Source organism: Salmo salar, chromosome 21 (assembly GCF_965601325.2).
Source record: "Salmo salar chromosome 21, fSalSal1, whole genome shotgun sequence".
Lineage (NCBI taxonomy): Eukaryota > Metazoa > Chordata > Actinopteri > Salmoniformes > Salmonidae > Salmo > Salmo salar.
The window spans coordinates 17,966,669-17,982,975 of NC_138311.1; the positions used below are offsets into that span (position 1 = coordinate 17,966,669).

At 44.1% G+C, this 16,307-nt stretch overlaps 1 long non-coding RNA gene across 1 annotated transcript; it reads right to left on the minus strand.

The window, feature by feature from the left end:
* Positions 1–485: 485 nt before the first annotated feature.
* On the minus strand, positions 486–2,512 carry LOC145850264 (uncharacterized). Its single transcript, XR_014382007.1, has 2 exons — positions 1,794–2,512; positions 486–1,261 (listed from the first exon to the last, which is right to left on the minus strand). It is a non-coding gene; the product is annotated as an uncharacterized LOC145850264 (long non-coding RNA).
* Between the last annotated feature and the right edge of the window lie 13,795 nt (positions 2,513–16,307).

Sequence of the window (16,307 nt, forward strand, 5' to 3'; positions counted from 1 at the left end):
ATGACTCCAATACATTACCATCCCTATGCAATCTCATTGACGGAGTGCTTGTAAGTTTAACTACCATTAATCAGCATCAAGGTTTGTCTAGGTGGAGAAAAATAGATTAGGGGCTGATTTTGTCCTATGGCGCATTACAAGAGGTACACGTCATAGTAGTTAACAGCTACGCAGAGCACCCTGATAGATAATGGTCACCTCGAGGCTGCCTAATAAAGCATGCTAAAGGGCTTAGCAGCACCATGTTACAGAGTGTCGTTTTTACAATGTAAGATGTATTGGGTTAATATAGCTACTCACTGATGCTTACCTGACTAAACGCCTCACACACAATCAAGGCTAGCTGTAATCAGTTATGTCAAAGCAGACAAGCCCATAGGGGAGATGCTTGGAGGAGTTCTGTTACTTTCCTAAACACACTGAGGACATCGCTCATGGCTGGGTGGAGGTGGCTCATATATTTAACCACTATGATGTCACCCAAATAAAGTGTTCTGTTTATTATCAACCTAAAACGTTTTCTTAATAACATACATACTTTCAGTTTAGTTAGTTGTAAAACATTTTTTACTTTTTTTAAAAAAATGCTCACGTTCCTTACACAGATCGACTAGCGAATCAGAATGCAACTCCTGACAGGTTAAAAGCTTATTATGACCGCTCTTAATCCCTTTTAACATTTGCACAATACCAGTGCGCCGAGCCAACATCTGTATCGATGTAAATCCTCCTGTGATTCAGTGTCACCCAGGCTCTCAGCGGGCTCAGTAAACTGAGACACAGAGAGGAGGAGCCCCCCAGCAAGACCCACAAACGGTTGAATAAAAAACCACATCAATTTCAGCACAGACAACCCCCGTCACACAGATTAGGCAGGCACAATGCTAGGGCCCCTTATCTCCCGCGGCAGGAGGAGGGCAGGCAGATCTGCACGGGATGGAAACATTCTCAGGAAGTAATGGGCAAAATCAATTGTTGCCCTCCTCAATCAAAGTAGCCCCCACTTTCACTGTTCAGCAGCTCAACAGTAATTGAAGTTATCCTTGGTCTGTAATGACTAGCTAAAGCCGGACCATGACAAAGTTGAAAGTGGCTGATATCAGGCTGCATGCCAGCAGGGTGGAACGGTACGCGGCGCGGCCGGTCGCGGGGGCAGGGTCTTACCCGGATGGTCCACGCACGGACTTCATCTGGTCCAGCTGTGAAGAAGTACTCCAACTGTAGGGCTCCATAGCCAGCTTTGATGATCCTTGTCAGAACGCTGTCGGAATAAGCAGGGTGAAAGCAATTTTAGTTTCCATGTTGTTTGTGGTGCTGTAAATGCTAGGTCTCTGAGGATATTTTAGTGGTGCTTTGATTCGTAGCCAAAGTTCACGTCGGTGGCAAGACCACATCAATTCCAATACATAAACTCATTGAATAACTAAAATAGGGTCAACATTGAACATTTCATTCTCCAGTGATTTAAAAAAATTAATTGTCACGCTTTCCGTCTCATTTAGCACCTTTAAGAATTCATCCCAACGTCTCTCTGAGCTCAGGAGAAAAAAAATCTGCTGTCACGATTTCTCTTCCTCCATAGAGGTTTTCACATGCGAACAATACACCCGAAATGCCCAAGTTATAATTATACCTGTAGATGACAGATGACAGTTAAAAACTTAATTTAGAAGAAAACCCTTTGACTGAGTTGTTCCCGTATAGAGAGGGATCCTTGCTTTATAATGGTAATTACTCTACCATGTATTATTCTATCAGCGCACGCAATTAAAGGAGCCTGAATGCTAATTAACCTCTGAGTCTTGTGCTCGGTGCAGCACTTCTGAATCTCCTCTTCACTCATGTCCTGCAGGAGACTCTCCACTCCTCCGCTGACAGGGATGACCAGCGCCCCCGGGGTCGTGACTGTCTACCCACTCCTTGATTGTCACCAACCTGGACAGTAGACACAACAACACAGACAGGTTGGAGCTTCATGGTGTTGACTGACAGGACAGAACAGAGCAGCGTTTGTTATCTGTCGGCTGGCCTATGCATATTCATGAGAGAACAGCCGTGCCCGTTTACCGTGTCGTTTCGGAACACTGCCTTCCCAAGGTCGCACTGTGATTGCACCGTTTCACTTTGTTACTGAGTTTGCCTTATTAATAAGTTCCCAGGTCAGGAATAAGTTTGCCATGTCATGCGTAGGTATGAATACAAGCAATGACATCCCATAAAGAAAAAGCAGATTGTTGACAATTATCATGGTTAATGTGACAGTGTTTTACCCCAAATTCACTCCAAGGTTACAGCTCTACTGTTAAGTACAATTCGATTTATTTCAAACAGTTAGTATTCAGTCCAGTAATTGCCCTAAGGCCTGGAGGATGGATGGAAGTATAGTATTCCCACTTATGAACGTCTTAGTCATTCACTTCCCTTAAATCCCTTTTAAGAGTGTTTTTCTGCCCTGTGACTCAGCGGGAGACCTGACATTGCAGGACAAAGATATCCTCACAGTTAATGGTAACTCTCTGCCAGAACAGTGGGGGGGTGGGTGTGGGGGTGGGTGTGGGGGTGGCGGTGGGGGGGGGGGGGGGGGGGGGGGGGTCGGATAATTATGAGATTAGCCCCACGCGTTTACAGCCTGGCCTGGGATTGGACGAAGCCCAACGAGCAGCATCACACAGACCCATTTTCACACATTGGGCCCGACAGAGAGAGCTCCCGGGCTTCTGGATTGATTCTAAAGGCCCGTCATTATCTGTAATCCCGGTTTCCTGTTTACAAAACCTATAAAAAATCAAAGGCTGGGAGTGACCGCACAACCTCAATACCACAGCTATTCTAATAACAATGTCACCCGTTTATCATCTAACTATTGGATCACTGGTTCAGTCAATCAATCTCTGGTGTCTTTCTACCACTTACAACTGAACAATACAATCAATGCTAAATATCGGAGAAAAATTCCAACTTTTGGAAAGAGTCATTGCAGCGTCATAACAGCTGCGGTCGCTTGGATTCTTGTTTGATCATTTGATTTATCTTACTGAGTGATGCCAAACGTGCTTCAGGGCAGACCATCAGTGTATTCTCTCGGCAATAAGCATAACCATCTATCTACAACCAATATTTCACTTCCTGCTAACACAGAGCCTGTGATGCACTTAAACTAGAGTTGAGGATTTGACAGGCGCCACTATGAGCTGGTCACCACTTCTCATGAAGGGAAAAATGTACATTTAGTGGAAACTCAAACTCGAAAGCCAAGGAGATGACTGCCTCTCCAAGTAGGGAAAAGAATCCAATCTGGGATAATAACAGCTGTAGTTTGTCACTTTTAGGAGCCTAGCCGTCTATTCGCTGGCAGATTATTTGCATTCCTCAGGTATCACGTTCTCTACAGGCGACTGAATAATGATTCACAAATCACTCTCCCGACACCAGTCAAGGGCTGTGATCCTGTGAATAGGCCATTGTACCTGAGACTGTAATTGGTGAAGACTTGACAGAATCGAGCGTCGTCAGCCAAGCAACAAAGAGGCTCTTGGTGGAGCGCCGAGGGATGATTTTAATAATGCGGAAGCCGAGATGGAGAACGTGAGCGCCAAATGAGCACGGGGGTCCCTGGGTTCGCGCACAGAGTGACACAGGAGCAGACAAACACCTTGCCACAGGAACAAGGTACACCCCCTTCTCCCAACAGAGGGAACGCAGCACTGTCAAATGAGATTTGATGTTCTGTCAACATGACTTTCCTGACCAACTTCATCAACTTCCACCAGTCTAGTTACGCCACTTTACAATCGGATTTACATCCTCTCCAATGCATCTCGACAAATGAATTGGGTAAATGTTAATACCAAAACGTCCAAAATATGGCTTCTCGCTAATGAATTAAAATGCTGAACTTAATCACACACACACACACACATACACACACACATAAAGATGAGCAAAAATGACGGTATGAAATAAATAATACAATTACTGAGCTATACTCAAAAAAAAGGGAAATTATATTATTTTATACTAATACAACTGCTCAGAGAAAGAGATTTGTTGAAAGAGTAATACATTTTTTTCTGGCAAAAAGAGCCTCAAAATGTTTGGCAACACTGTTTTCAATACCTTTCAATACCTCACCTTGTGACTTTTCTAAAATGTTTTATGAGATCGGAGAACACATTGAGAGGGATCTTAGACCATTCCTTCAAACAGAATTTTCAATGGGTTTCAATTCTGGAGACTGAGATGGCCATTGCAAAATGTTGATTTTGTGGTCAATTAATAATTTATTTGTGGATTTTGATTAGTGCTTGGGGTTATTGTCTTGCTGGAAGATCCACTTGCGGCCAAGTGTCAGCCTGGCCAGGAGGCAACCAAGTTTTTGGCTAAAATGTCCTTGTACTTGGTATAGTTCACGATGCCATTAACCTTAACAAGGGCCCCAGGACCAGTGGAAGGAAAATAGCCCCATAACATCAAAGATCAACCACCATATTTTACCGTAGGTACTTTGCTGCATATTCTTCTGTTTTTCAATGCCTAACCTACCACACAGATTAAATCCAAACTGTAACTTGGCCACTCCAGAACATTCACTGTCTTCTTGGTAAGCAACTCCAGTGTAGATGTGGCCTTGTGTTTGAGGTTATTGTCCTGCTGAAAGATGAATTTCTCTCCCAGTGTTTGGTGTAAAGCCGTTTTTTTCTCTAGGAAGCAGGTTTTCCTCTAGGATTTTGCCTGTGCTTAGCTCCATCCCGTTTCTTTTCATCCTGAAAAACTCCCCAGTCTGTGCCGATGTCAAGCATACCCATACCATGATGCAGCCGCTACCATGCTTGAAAATCAGTGATGTGTTGGATTTTCCCCAAACATAAGGCTTTGCATTTAAGCCAAATAGTTCATCCCTTTGCCATTTTTTTGGCAATATTACTTTAGTGTCTTGTTGCAAACATATACATTATTACTTTAGTGCCTTGTTGCATATATATACATTATTACTTTAGTGCAATGTGGCATACATTTACATTATTGGAATATGTTTTTATTATATTTGATTATTCTGTTCACTCTATCATTTAGGTAATTGTTGTGGAGTCAATCAATCAATCAATCAAATTGATTTATAAAGCCCTTTTTACATCACCTGATGTCACAAAGTGCTATACAGAAACCCAGCCTTAAACCCGAAACAGCAAGCAATGCAGATGTAGAAGCACGTTGGCTAGGAAAAACTCACTAGAAAGGCAGGAACCTTGGAAGAAACCTAGAGAGGAACCAGGCTCTGAGGGGTGGCCAGTCCTCTTCTGGCTATGCCGGGTGGAGATTATAACAGAACATGGCCAAGATGTTCAAACGTTCATAGATGACCAGCAGGGTCAAATAATAATAATCACAGTGGTCGTAGAGGGTGCAACTGGTCAGCACCTCAGGAGTAAATGTCAGTTGGCTTTTCATAGCCAATCATTCAGAGTTAGAGACAGCAGGTGCGGTAGACAGAGAGAGTCGAAAACAGCAGGTCCGGGAAAAGGTAGCATGTCCAGTGAACAGGTCAGGGTTCCATAGCCGCAGGCAGAACAGTTGAAACTGGAGCATCTACTGGAGTCACTACAATGTTGTTGATCCATCCTTAGTTTTCTCCCAGCACAGCAACATAACTATGTAGCTGTTTTAAAGTCACCAATGGCCTCATGGTGACACCCCTAAGCAGTTTCCATCCTGTTCTGCAGCTCAGGTCAGAAGGATGACTGGATCTTTGATGTGTATGGGTTGTTTAATAAATCATCCACAGCATAATTATTAACTTGACCATGCTCTAAGATATACTCAATGTCTGATTTGTTATTGTTACCCATCTACCAATCAGTGCCCTTATTTATGAGGTTTTCAAAAAGCCCCCTGGTCTTTGTAGTTTAATCTGTGCTTGAAATTCAATACTTGACTGAGGGACCTTACAGATGTGGGGGACTGAGGAAAGGGTAGTCATTTGAAAATCATGTCGAACCCAATTATTTCACAGAGTGAATCCATATAACTTATTATATGATTAGTTAAGACACATTTGACTTCTGAATTTAGCTTTGCCTACACAAAGGGAGTGAATACTTATACAACAATTATATTTACACATTTTATTTGAGAATTATTTTGGTCGAATTTTCTTTTCACTTTGACATTATGGAGTATTATTTGTAGATCAATGACAAAAAATACAAAACATAACAATTAAATCTATTTCAATCCCACTTTGTAACCCAATTTTTTTTTTTTGCATTACAAAGTGGGATTGAATTTGTCATTGATCTACACATAATACTCCATAATGTCATAGTGAAAAGAAAATTCGACCAAAATAATTCTGCAAATAAAATATAATTGTTACTTAAGTATTCACTCCCTTTGTGTAGGCAAGGATAACTTCAGAAGTAAAAAAATAATAGGGTTTGACATGATTTTCAAATGACCTCTGTGGCAAAAGTTCAAGGGGGTGTACACTTTCTATAGGCACTAAAGACTGTATATATACAGTACCAGTCAAAGGTTAAGACAGCAAAGCTGTCATCAAGGCAAAGGGTGGCAACTTTAAAGGAAATATAAACACTTTTTTGGTTACTACATGGTTCCATATGTGTTATTTCATAGTTTTGTTGTCTTCACTATTATTCAACAATGTATAAAATAGTAAAAATAAAGAAAATCCTTGAATGAGTAGGCGTATCCAAACTTTGGACTGGTAATGTACACTAAACAAAAATATAAACGCAACATGTTGGTCCCATGTTTCATGAGCTGAAATGAAAGATCCCAGAAGTGTTCCATACACACAAAAAGCTTATTTCTCTCAAATTCTGTGCACAATTTTTTAAACATCCCTGTTAGTGAGCATTTCTCCTTTGCAGAGATAATCCATCCATCTGACAGGTGTGGCATATCAAGGAGCTGATTAAACAGCATGATCATTAATAATAATAATGGCACCGGACGGGATGGCTGCCGTTTTACGGGCTCCTAACCAACTGTGCCCTTTTGCTAGTTTTTTTGCGTTGTTTGTAACTTATTTTGTACATAATGTTGCTGCTACTGTCTTCTATGACCAAAAAGAGCTTCTGGACATCAGAACAGTGATTACTCACCTCGAACTGGATGAAGATTTTTTCTTTAACGAGTCCAATGTGAAGGATATACTGCTTTCTCGAGACCAGGCCAAAACCCCATCATTTGCGTGCAGAAAAGACAGAGAAAAAGGGGGTGGAGGTCGAGCTGCCTTCTGAGAATTCGTAAACTTCCACTACCATTTGAACTATTGGCTAACGTGCAATCACTGGAAAATAAAATGGATGATCTACAATTAAGAATATCTTACCAACGGGACAATAAAAACTGTAATATCTTATGTTTCACGGAGTCGTGGCTAAACGACAACCCGGATACTATAGAGCTGGCTGGGTATTCCGTGCATTGGCAGGACAAAGAAGCTATGTGTGGTAAGACAAGGGGCGGGGATCTGTGTCTATTTGTAAAAAAACAGCTGGTGCACAATTTCTAATATTAAAGGTATTGCTCGCCTGAGATAGAGTACCTCATGATAAGCTGTAGACCACACTATCTACCAAGAGAGTTCTCATCTATATTATTCGTAGCCGTTTATTTACCACCACAAACTGATGCTGGCACTAAGACCACACTCAACCAGCTGTATAAGGCCATAAGCAAACAAGAAAATGCTCATCCAGAAGTGGCGCTCCTAGTGGCCGGGGACTTTAATGCAAGCAAGCTTCAATCCGTTTTACCAAATTTCTACCAGCATGTCACAAGTGCAACCAGAGGGGAAGAAAACTCTAGACCACCTTTACTCCACACACAAAGACGCATACAAAGCTCTCCTTCGCCCTCCATTTGGCAAAACTGACCATAATTCTACCCTCCTGATTCCTGCTTACAAGCAAAAACTAAAGTAGGAAGTACCAGTGACTCGCTCAATACGGAAGTGGTCAGATGACGCAGATGCAATGCTACAGGACTGTTTTGCTAGCACAGACTGGAATATGTTCCAGGATTCATCCAATGACATTGAGGAATATGCCACCTCAGTCTCCGGCTTCATCCAAAAGTGCATTGATGACATCGTCCCCACAGTGACCGTACGTACATATCCCAACCAGAAGCCATGGATTACAGGGAACATCCACACTGAGCTAAAGGCTAGAGCTGCCGCTTTCAATGAGTGGGACACTAATCCGGACGCTTATAAGAAATCCTGCTATGCCCTCAGATGAACCATCAAACAGACAAAGCGTCAATACAGGACTAAGATTGAATCCTACTACACCAGCTCTGATGCTCGTGGCAGGGCTTGAATACTATTACAGACTACAAAGGGAAACCCAGCTGCAAGCTGCCCAGTGAGGCCACTCTACCAGATGAGCTAAATGCCTTTCATGCTCGCTTCGAGGCAAGCAACACTGAAGCATGCATGAGATAACCAGCCGTTCCGGAAAACTGTGTGATTATGCTCTCGGTAGCCGATGTGAGCAAGACCTTTAAACAGGTCAACATTCACAAAGCTGCGGGGCCAAACGGATTACCAGGACATGTACTCAAAGCATGCGCGGACCAACTGGCAAGTGTCTTTACTCACATTTTCAACCTCTCCCTGACCGAGTCTGTAATACCTATATGTTTCAAGCAGACCACCATAGTCCCTGTGCATAAGGAAGCGAAGGTAACCTGGCTAAATGATTACTGCCCTGTAGCACTCACGTCAGTAGCCATGAAGAGCTTTGAAAGGCTGGTCATGGCTCACATCAACACCATCATCCCGTAAACCCTAGACCCACTTCAATTCGCATACCGCCCCTACAGATCCACAGATGACGCATGCCCTTTCCCACCTGGACAAAAGGAGCACCTATGTGAGAATGCTGTTCATTGACTACAGCTCAGCATTCAACACCATAGTGCCCACAAAGCTCATCATAAGCTAAGGACCATGGGACTAAACACCTCCCTCTGCAACTGGATCCTGGACATCCTGACGGGCCACCCCCAGGTGGTAAGGGTAGGCAACAACACATCTGCCATGTTGATCCTCAACACTGGGGCCCCTCAGGGGTGCGTGCTTAGTCCCCTCCTGTACTCCCTGTTCACCCACGACTGCGTGGCCAAACATGACTCCAAAACCATCATTAAGTTTGCTGATGACACAGTGGTAGGCCTGATCACTGACAACGATGAGACTGACCTCCTCCCTACAGGCATGTGTCCCCAGATCCTCAAAAAGTTTTACAGCTGCACCATCGAGAGCATCCTGACCGGTTGCATCACCGTGTGGTATGGCAACTGCTCGGCATCTGACCGTAAGGCGCTACAGAGGGAGTGCGTACGGCCCAGTACATTACTGGGGCCAAGCTTCCTACCATCCAGGAGCTAAATACTAGGCAGTGTCAGAGGAAGGCAAAAGAAAATGTCAAAGACTCCAGTCACCCAAGTCATACACTGTTCTCTCTGCTACCGCACGGCAAGCGGTACCAAAAGGCTCCTTAACAGCTTCTACCTCCAAGCCATAAGACTGCTGAACAATTAATCAAATGGCCACCAAATATTTTTCTTGAACTGCATTGTTGGTTATGGACTTGTAAGTAAGCATTTCACGGTAAGGTTGTATTCGGAGCATGTGACAAATAACAGTTGATTTCATTTGATTACACAGGTGCATATTGTGCTGGGGACAATACAAAGGTCACTCTAAAATGTGCAATTTTGTGACACAACACAATGCCACAGATGTCTCAAGTTTTGAGGGAGCGTGCAATTGGCATGCTGATGTCTCAAGTTTTGAGGGAGCGTGCAATTGGCATGCTGACTGCAAGAATGTCCACCAGAGCTTTTGCCAGAGAATTGAATATTCATTTCTCTACCAACGTTGTTTTAGAGAATTTGGCAGTACATCCAACCGGACTCACATTCGCAGACCACGTGTAACCACGCCAGCCCAGGACCTCCACATCCGGCTTCTTCACCTGCGGGATCGCCTGAGACCAGCTGCCTGAGACCAGCCACCTGGGCAGCTGAAGAAACTGTGGGTTTGCACAACTGAAAAATTTCTGCACAAACTGTCAGAAACTGTCTCTGGGAAGTTCATCTGCGTGCTCTTTGTACTTAACCAGGTCTTGACCTGACTGCAGTTTGATGTCGTAACTGACTCCCATTCGATGCCCAGTGGCACGATGGAGAGGATAATACAGTGCCACCGTCGCGGCCCACTAACAAGGACTGCACCCCCCCCCTCTCCTTCTCCGTGGATGACGTGAGCAATGTGTTTTAACACATTTAAACGTGTTAACCCTCGCAAGGCTGCTGGCCCAGACGGCATCCCTAGCCGCATCCTCAGAGCATGCGCAGAACAGCTGGCTGGTGTGTTTACAGACATATTCAATTGCTCCCTATCCCAGACGGCTGTCTCCACATGCTTCAAGATGGTAACCATTGTTCCTGTAACCAAGAAGGCAAAGATAACTGAACTAAATGGCTACCACCCCGTAGCACTCACTTCTGTCATCATAAAGTGCTTCGAGAGACTGGTCAAGGATCATATCACCTCCACCTTACCTGCCACCCTAGACCCACTTTAGTTTGCATACCGCCGCAACAGGTCCACAGACAACGCAATCGCCAGCACACTGCCCTATCCCACTTGGACAAAAGGAATACCTATGTAAGAATGCTGTTCATTGACTACAGCTCAGCATTCAACACCATAGTACCATCCAAGCTCATCATCAAGCTGGAGGCCCTGGGTCTCAACCCCGCCCTGTGCAATTGGGTCCTGGACTTTCTGACAGGCCGCCCCCAGGTGGTGAAGGTAGGAAACAACATCTCCACTTCGCTGACCCTCAACACTGGGGCCCCTGTTCACCCATGACTGCGTGGCCATGCACACCTCCAACTCAATCATCAAGTTTGCAGATGACACAACAGTATTGGGCTTGATTACCAACAACGACAAGACAGCCTACAGGGAGGAGGTAAGGGCACTCGGAGTGTGGTGTCAGGAAAACAACCACTCACTCAACGTCAACAAAACAAAGTCGATGATCGTGGACTTCAGGAAACAGCAGAGGGAGCACCCCCCTATCCACATCGAAGGGACAGCAGTGGAGAAGGTGGAAAGTTTTAAGCTCCTCTGCGTACACATCACAGACAAACTAAAATGGTCCACCCACACAGACAGTGTTACCTGTCTGTTCCTATTAAATGTTTGACTCCCCGTACCCGTCAGGTTTGGCGAGGTGGGATGCCGGGTGGCGCCTCTAGAGGGGGGGGGGGGGTACTGTCACGCCTGCTCCCGCTCATCCCCCTGGCACTCGAGGGTACACCCCAGCATTCCGCACTCCTGCCATCATCATTACACACACCTGCCTTCCCCCACGCGCATCAGCGATTATTGAACTCACCTGGACTCAATCACCTCTGTCATGACCTTCTCTATATCTGTCTGGTTCCCCGCTCTGTTCCCTGCTTCTGCAATAATGTTCATATGTCCTTGTACACCCGCGTGATGACGCTGTTTCTGTCCTGTTACCTGTCTGTTCCTATTAACTGTTTGACTCCGCGTACCTGCTTCTCATCCCCGGCGTCGGTTGTTACACAGTGTGGTGAAGAAGGCGCAACAGCGCCTATTCAACCTCAGGAGGCTGAAGAAATTTGGCATGTCACCCAAAATCCTGACAAACTTTTACAGATGCACAATCGAGAGCATCCTGTCGGGCTGTATCACAGCCTGGTACAGCTCTCCAGTACAATGCCACTCTAAATAATGCCACTTTAATAATGTTTACATATCTTACATTACTCATATCACATGTATATACTGTTGCACCTTGCCTATGCTGCTCGGCCATCGCTCATTCATATACTAACATGTACATATTCTCATTCACCCCTTTAGATTTGTGTGTATTAGGTAGTTGTTGGGGAATTGTTAGATTACTTGTTCGATATTACTGCACTGTCAGAACTAGAAGCACAAGCATTTTGCTACACTCCCATTAACATCTGCTAACCAGGTGTATGTGACAAATAACATTTGATTTTATTTGAAGTGTGCTCTTCAGGGATGAATACCGGTTTCAACTGTACCGTGCAGATGGCAGACGCATGGCGTTGTGTGGGCGAGTGGTTTGCTGATGTCAACGTTGTGAACAGAGTGCCCCATGGTGGCGGTGGGCTTATGGTATGGTCAGGCATAAGCTACGGACAATGAACACAATTGCATTCATCGATGGCAATTTGAATGCGCAGAGATACCGTAACGAGATCCTGAGGCCTATTTCCGTTCCATTCATCCGCCGCCATCACCTCATGTTTCAGCATGATAACGCACGGCCCCATGTCGCAAGGATCTGTACACAATTCCTGGAAGTTGAAAATGTCTCAGTTCTTCCGTAGCCTGCATACTCACCAGACATGTCACCCATTGGGCATGTTTGGGATGCTCTGGATCAACGTGTACGACAGCGTGTTCCAGTTCCAGTCAATATCCAGCAACTTCTCACAGCCATTGAAGAGGAGTGGGTCAACATTCCACAGGCCACAACCAACAGCCTGATCAATTATATGCGAAGGAGACGTATTGCACTGCATGTGGCAAATGGTGGTCACACCAGATACTGACTGGTTTTCTGATCCACGCCCCTACCTTTTTTTTTTAAGGAATCTGTGAACAACAGATGCATATCTGTATTCCCAGTCATGAAATCCATAGATTAGGGCCTAATAAACTGATTTAAATTGACTGATTTCCTAGTATGAACTGTACCTCAAAAAATCTTAGAAATTGTTGCATGTTGCATTATTCTTTTTTTCAGTGTATATTACATTGTTCAAATGTTTGAGTTTTAGTATACAACTCTATCCAATAATGCATATCCAAGGTTGCTTCAAAGTTAAAAAAAAATCCTTAACATGCAATTGAGAGTTCAAATCTGTTGTTTGTAAAAGTCGGGTGGCCACTGTCAAAGATGCCAAAATATCAAAGTAGTTACAATACATTTTTGGGGGAGAGAAAAAGCGACAGAAAGAAAAGACTGTGTTTTTGTGTGTGTTTGTGTGTGTGTGTGTGTGTGTGTCTTGTCACTGTCCCATTATGCCTCAGTATAGAGTGCCATCTCTCACAGCCCTGCTAATAGAAAGATTCAGCACTTTCTGGTCCTGATCGCCTTTGAACAAATGATGCCTGAAATTTTTATTATTTTTATAATGGAATTTCAATCGCCTTCGCTGCAAATCTAGTGGAAAGTTTTGCATATCAAGTAGGAGAAATGAAATGTTGACCACGTTTTAATGTGATTAAGGGTGACAGGGACATTATTTCTGCTAATCATTCACCGGCTTAAAAGACTCCAACAAGACTGGGGAACAAGTCATGTTCATGCTGCTTTTCCTGTTAGTCTCATTTGAAGGGAAAAAAATACATATTTTAAAGGCAAATATAATATATCAGTATTTTCTTTCAAACCGGACTCCTCCTACCATTTGCATTTCTAAATGATGTATTTATTTTAATCTCCGTTCAATCTAATATATACTGTATTTTTAGACACATTATGCATTTGCTTGAACAGAAAGAGGAGACATTTTGGTATATGCCTACATATTACTGTATGTCCTTTTATGTGATTATGTTGTTTAGATCTCATATCCAAAACAACCAAATCCTAAACATTCGTTTTTCGATACCCAAATAGCTTTTTTGTGCGTAGCCTACATATTATATTTTGCTATAAGCTGACAATACCTTCATACACACTACTATACATTATTAGCTCCACAATAGATGCCTGCAGCAATTACAATAAGTCTATTCAACGGAATAACCTATGGTAAAGTAATGACAACCTACTAAAAACAAAAGAGCTTCCAGCACAGAGTAGGCTTGGATGAACACTTCCCACAGGGGGTCTCTCAGTGCCATGTCTATTTGTCTTGTTCTGTGAGAGAATCCTGAAGGGGGAATAATTCCTGTGTTTCCGCATGCCTGGGGCTGCCCTGGGCTTTGTCACAGCTTTGATCTGCTTAAAGGACTTGGGAGGGGGAGACAATGGGAGATCCTAAAGTACAGATGCAGCTACCTGAGCCTGTGACCTGGGCCTGTGTCTGCCCTGCATTCATACGGACCGGCTTCATTATCACTGCTTAGTCAGGTAAGCCTGTAAAAGGTGGGGACAAAGGGACCCAGCATCTGTCTTTCAGATGCAATTGAATGCTGACAGGCCCGAGGAGTAATCCTCTAACAGCCTCTCCCTCTCCATTACTGACCCACCCACAGGTGGACAGACACACAGCCAAACAAAGCTCCTCAGCACTTGAACCTGGATATCGCGCACGCACACACACACACGCACACACACGCATGCACACACACAGGCAACTTCCCCATCTGTCTGCTGTTGCTGGCTTGCATGCAATGCACCAACTCATCAAATCATAACCCAGAGGCTTTATCCCCCCCACACTCTCTGTTTCTCAGTCCCAGCTGAACGCTCCGGAGCACACAGCATCTCGACCGGGGGGGGGGGGGGGGTGAGAGGTATGAGCTTATGGTGCCGTTTGAGGCTGGGAAGTCAGGGGCTCTGTGAGACGCTTTTCATCCTCCCAGTGGTGCGCTCCTGTGAGGACACGAGTGCAAATGCTCTCTGCTCCCCGTGGCCCCAGACAGCCCTGAGAGCCAGGCAGCCAGCAGAGCCTCAGCCTCTCTTACTGCTTTTCTCACATCACAGCCAATATTGTCAACTTGTTTCCCTCTTCAAAGCAGTCACGGCAGAGGGAAACAGAGCGGCACCGGCACAATGGGAAGAGGCTTAATTAACAGCATCCTCTTGCATCTCGTTTCTCACAAGGCACAACAAGGGCATGCTAACAACAGGCTTTTGATTATAACTTTCTTCGCTAACAACTTTCTCTCTTGAAAGGCAGTTCCTTGAAAACATACATACACAAAATCAATAGTCAATATGGCTTCATAGAAATAGCAAACACTTCATTTAAATCTCATCCTTTAAATGACAGAGGTGGCACTACAGTAGAATAGCTACAGCCTAGCTTACTGCAATTTGTACGGGAGTAAAAAATAAAGAATACGATCAGAAATTCAAACAGTAACCCCCAGGAGTACATACATACTACATCACCTCAAATAATTCTCTATACAGGGCAGCAGGGCTGTCATTCATTGCAATTGACTGCGAGAAAGAAAACGAGGGGGGGGGGAGAAGGTCATCAAAATGTGACAATTGTGACAAGAGTAGGCAAAGTGTAGCACAGGCAGCAGAATGGGGCGCGGTGGATTTCTCCATATCTCCTTCTCTCTTCCTGGATGACAGCTTAATGTGTACCACATGCAATATTTATTCTCATCTTGTGTCAGACTGTCTAGCCGTCCAAGGGAGTACAAAGAATGCCACTTATTAGAATAAAAGCAGAGGGAAGGTAATCAAGGACATATGCAACATCAGTCAATCATGCCCCCCCCCCCCCGCCCCCCACCCTCTTCTTCCCTCCTGTATCCTTTTTCCATTCATAACAGTTCAACAATCACTCTGATAACAAGCTTTCAGGAGCTGTACGTGGCAACACTAAATTCATTTATTTATCTCATTAAAGCTGGCAGGCTGCAGGACACTTGCTGTGACATGTGTGTTTTGTTATAGCCCTTATCACAAAGATAATAAACAACACAACCTGCCATCAAAATATATCATTAGCTTGACTTAAAACACATGGAAAATCTTATGCTCTCAATCTCAGAAAGAAGGCTTCCAAGGGCTTCTTTTTCCCCATCACAGTGCTGCTTCTGGGACAGGCAATGTGCTCCCGTATGAATGCTTTGGAAGAGCTTAGCATATTGTGTTCCAACAGAAATGGCCATTTTTATTAAATGAAAAGGACCATAACCTACCATCTGAATAGGGCTGTGATAATGAATAATATGCTGACAGGTGAGAGAATTCAAACCAAATCCAGTGTTGTCACTACAGTTGATCTAGTAACACAGTGTTGTCACTGCAGTTGATCCAGTAACACAGTGTTGTCACTGCAGTTGATCTAGTAACACAGTGTTGTCACTGCAGTTGATCGAGTAACAGTGTTGTCACTGCAGTTGATTTATTAACAGTGTTGTCACTGCAGTTGCTCCAGTAACACAGTGTTGTCACTGCAGTTTATTTAATAACAGTGTTGTCACTGCAGTTGATCTAGTAACGCAGTGTTGTCACTGCAGTTGCTCTAGTAACACAGTGTTGTCACAAGAGTTGATCTGG